We start from the raw sequence: 4,313 nt of genomic DNA on the forward strand, positions 1-4,313 counted from the left end.
AGTTAAAGTTCTAAATACTTCATCACAAGGGAAATTAGTCAAGCACTCTGAAAGTGTTTTCACTCTTAATGTGGTGTACAGGGAGATATTAGAATAAGTTTAATCACTTTATCAGTCATTGTTTGCATCACTGTTGTTTTTATATCATGTTTTTGTTGTTTTCATATCATGTTTTTGTTGTCTTTATATCATGCCTCTGTTGTTATATCCTTTGGTTACTGTTTATTAATAAATTTATATATTATTTTCATATACATTTTACTAATTTCCTTTCATCTCTCACACCTCTATTATAGAGAAAGGGCAAATAGCAATATTAAAATAACTCCGCTAATTAATTCCCTTTTAATGTGCACGAATTTTGTGCACCGGGCCACTAGTACTATATAATAAAGAGGCAATATGCAAATTGACCGTCACTCCCTCACACAAATGGCTTCCCCCGTGTGGTCACAAGATGGCCGCTACAAGATGGCTGGCAGAGGAGGGCAGTTGTGGGCGACCAGGCCAGCAGGGGAGGGCAGTTGGGGGCGACCAGGCCTGCAGGGGAGGGCAGTTAGGGGGGGACCAGGCCAGCAGGGGAGGGAAGTTGGGGGCAACCAGGCTGGCAGGGGAGGGCAGTTGGGGTATATCGGGCCAGCATGGGAGTAGTTAGGCGTCAGTCAAGGTGGCAGGTTAGTGGTTAGGGGGTGATCAGGCTGGCAGGCAGAAGTGGTTAGGGGCAATCAGGCAGGCAGGCAAGCAGGCGAGCGTTTGGGAGACAGCAGTCCCGGATTGTGCCTAAACCGGCAGTCCAACATCCCCCCAGGGGTCCCAGATTGGAGAGGGTGCAGGCTGAGTTGAGGGACACCCCGCCCCCCAGTGCACAAATTTCGTGCACTGGGCCTCTAATAAATTATGATTCACAACGTTTTTGTGTCATTAACTTCTTACATTAGGATTCCTTTGTGCCTAAGTTTAAGTTTAAATTTTTTTTCTTTGATAGCAATGTTGGCTGGCAAAAAGAGAGACAAAATCTAAATAGAGAGGTAGGAGAATCAGGAGACATAGTGGTATGTACTACTAAGTGAAGGAATGAAGGAATTTTACATGGTGACTTTACTGAGATTCTTTTTCACAAAATGAGAACTGAAAGAACATGCTATGATTTTTTTTTTTTTTTTTTTTTTAAGTTTTGGAATGGATGAGAAAGGAGAATGGAAGTTTCTCCGGATTATTTAGCTGGAAATTGAGAAGAGAGAAAAACGAAAGTACTTTTGAAATGCTAAGTTTTAGAAAATAAGTTAGGCCCAGCTGGTATGGCGCTCAGTGGGTGAGCACCAACCCAGGAACCAGGGTTCGATTCCCAATCAGGGCATATGCCCAGGTTGTAGGCTCAATCACCAGTAGGAGGTGTGCAGGAGGCAGCCAATTGATGTTTCTCTCTTATTGATGTTTCTATCTCTCTCTCCTCCTCCTTTCTTCTCTCTAAAAATCAATAAAGACATATTAAAAAAAAAGAAAGTAAGTTAGCTGTTCACATGATCTAGGTACGTACTTCTAATGTATTGATTATGGAAATAACTGGATAGAACTTCCTGCTGCCCTTGCGCCCCCGCCCTCCTTTTCCCCAAGAAATGAGCAAAGCATGCCCTGTACTAACTGAGGGTAGGGAAAGAAGGGATGAATCTGTGGAGGAGGCATTTTAGTCTCTTAAAGAGAATGATCTGTGAAGTGGGTCCAGTTGAATAAGTGCCTACTAAGTTGGACATTTTACCTCACTTAATCATTATAACAAACTTGTAAAATAGCCCATTATCTCAGTTTTATATATGAGGAAACAGTGAAGTGTGTAACATTCATTGGTGATTCTGATAAGTGTATATGGAACATTGGGTATGGTAAGTAGGGTTTCTCAAGGGGTGATGGATAGGGTAGGCACTTTAGAATATGATTTTTAAAATAAAGATTTGTGATGTTTTTGCCTAATTTTTTCAATTTTTGTTGGCTTTAGGACCTTTTTATTATTTTTTAAAATATATTTTTATTAATTTCAGAGAGGAAGGGAGAGGGAGAGATGGAAATATCAATGATAAGAGAAAATCATTGATTGGCTGCCTCCTGCACACCCCCTACTGGGGGTTGAGCCCACAACCCAGGCATGTACCTTTGACCGGAATTGAACCCTTCAGTCTGGAGGCCGACACTCTATCCACTGAGCCAAACTGGCTAAGGCTGGTTTTTTATTTTCCATATGTGATGTATAGTTCTGAGTATATCTGTTTTGATTTTATAACTTCCTGAATGGTTAAGCACACACTTAATTTGCTAAATTATGGTTCTAGTTAGGATGGAATCCCTGTTAGAAGAAGGCAGATGTTGAGGCTTACAAAAGAAAGTTCTGGGATCTGGAAATGGAAGGGAAACTCAGAAGCATAGGTCATGTATCATTGGGTGGGATGAAGAGAGGAATATAGAGGTAGGTTAGGCACTGAAGTGGCCTCTTGCTTTGACTCTTTAATAAAGGGAGTGGGAGATGCCTTTATGGGGAGGGGTAGCAGTAGAGAAAGTCCTGGATGGACATGAGAAAGTTACATTACTGGCAAGTAGCCCAAAGAGAAAAATAGGAAATAATTTTGTGAAATCAAAGGAGATAGATAAGATCAGTTTGTGGAGTCTTAGAAACATTTAGCAAAAGTGAAGGAATTTTAGCAATACTGGAAATTAACATTGGCCACTCAAATTGAATTCTAGAGGAAGAAGAGTTTGAGTACAAGAACTTGAAAAGATTATTCTGTCTTCATGAGAGCATTTACTCTGATAATAGTAATTTACAGCCAGCCTTTCTCCTTTATGATAGAAAAGGCTTTTTGTTACCTGCTTATAATATTATTTACATTCCTCTGTCTTCATTCTTTGATTTATCTTAATTCCTGAGCATCTGATTTCTGATCATTAGTGATGTTTTCTAGGAAGAATTTTGGCTGCAGAGCCTGCCTGGTGTTGATGACCATACCAGGTGTAGCTCCCATTTTAAACAAAAAGTTCCTTACTAATTTAAAAACAGTTTTGTGAGAATGATTTGGTCTTTCTGGTGTAGACAACTATGGAAAAATGGTTTAAAATGGAGGTTCTGGACTAGCAAAGAAAACTTCACAAAGTGAGGCTGCTTTCTCAACAGTCCTCTACAGGAGGTAGGAAGGCAGTACTCAGAGGTAGGTGAGGCAGATGGAAACACCACGAAAGAGGGAGGATGGGAGGTGAAGAGAGAGCTAAAGTGAGTGAGAGAGGAGACCTGAGAGGGTGAGCTAGTGAGCAAATAAGTAGTGAGAGAGAATGATGAGTGGGAAGATAGAATAGAAAGGAGTGGAAATTGCTGCAAGGGGAGGGTGGGCATATTTTGAAGTTAGGGGGAGGAGACAGTGGAAAGCAAAGACAAGAAAGACCATGAAAGCATACTTACCAAAACCAACAGCAGAAACAGAAGGCAGTTTTATCTAGGGATGGAAACTTCTGTGGCTTCCATCAAGGCAGCTTGGTGATGTAGAAAGGACCTTGCTCTTTAAATTGGAAGACCTGGATTTAGATCCTAGCAATGCCATTTAAGTCCTCTTCCCTACTTAACAATGGTTGGGTAAGTAATATCTCTGATGCTCTGTTTTTTAATATCTTTTAAAAAATATATATATGTTTATTGATTTCAGAGAGGAAGGGAGAGGGAGAGAGAGAGAGAAACATCAATGATGAGAGAGAATCATTGATTAGCTGCCTCCTGCATGCCCCACACTGGGGATCCAAGCCAGCAACCTGGGCATGTGCCCTGACCGGGATCGAACTGTGACCTCCTGGTTCATAGGTTGATGCTCAACCACTGAGCCATGTCAGCTGGGCTATTTCTTAGTCTCTTAAATGGGAATAATCTGTGAGAATGTTGCGATGATTACATAAATATGCATATTGCATGTTATGTCTTTGCTTAGTCCTTATTGGGAAATAATAGAATTTTCAGTGTTCTTGGTTAAAACTATTTGTAGATTTTTGGATTTTTAAGAAATGTCTAGCTCTAATTAAATGTATGATCAGATTCCTCAGAAAGAGCTAGATACAGAGCTTTGTGCATTTGATTTACATGCTTTGTAAATGTTAACCTTGACCTTAAAACTCAAAATGATCTCATTTAACATGTAGAGTTTCCAGCTAACATCCTGTCCTCATCCTCCCCTATTTTTTTTAAATTCTTTTAAAAAAATATATATTTTATTGGTTTTTTACAGAGCGAAGGGAGAGGGATAGAGAGTTAGAAACATCGATGAGAGAGAAACATTGATCAGCTG

At 40.2% G+C, this 4,313-nt stretch overlaps 1 protein-coding gene across 19 annotated transcripts in view; it reads left to right on the forward strand.

Annotated features, from left to right (window-relative positions):
* Nucleotides 1-4,313, forward strand: part of PUM1 (pumilio RNA-binding family member 1) — a 129,162-nt gene that overhangs the window by 23,476 nt on the left and 101,373 nt on the right. The window lies entirely within an intron of this gene.

The sequence above is a fragment of the Myotis brandtii genome, unplaced genomic scaffold (assembly GCF_000412655.1).
Source record: "Myotis brandtii unplaced genomic scaffold, ASM41265v1 scaffold456, whole genome shotgun sequence".
In the NCBI taxonomy this organism is placed as follows: Eukaryota; Metazoa; Chordata; class Mammalia; order Chiroptera; family Vespertilionidae; genus Myotis; species Myotis brandtii.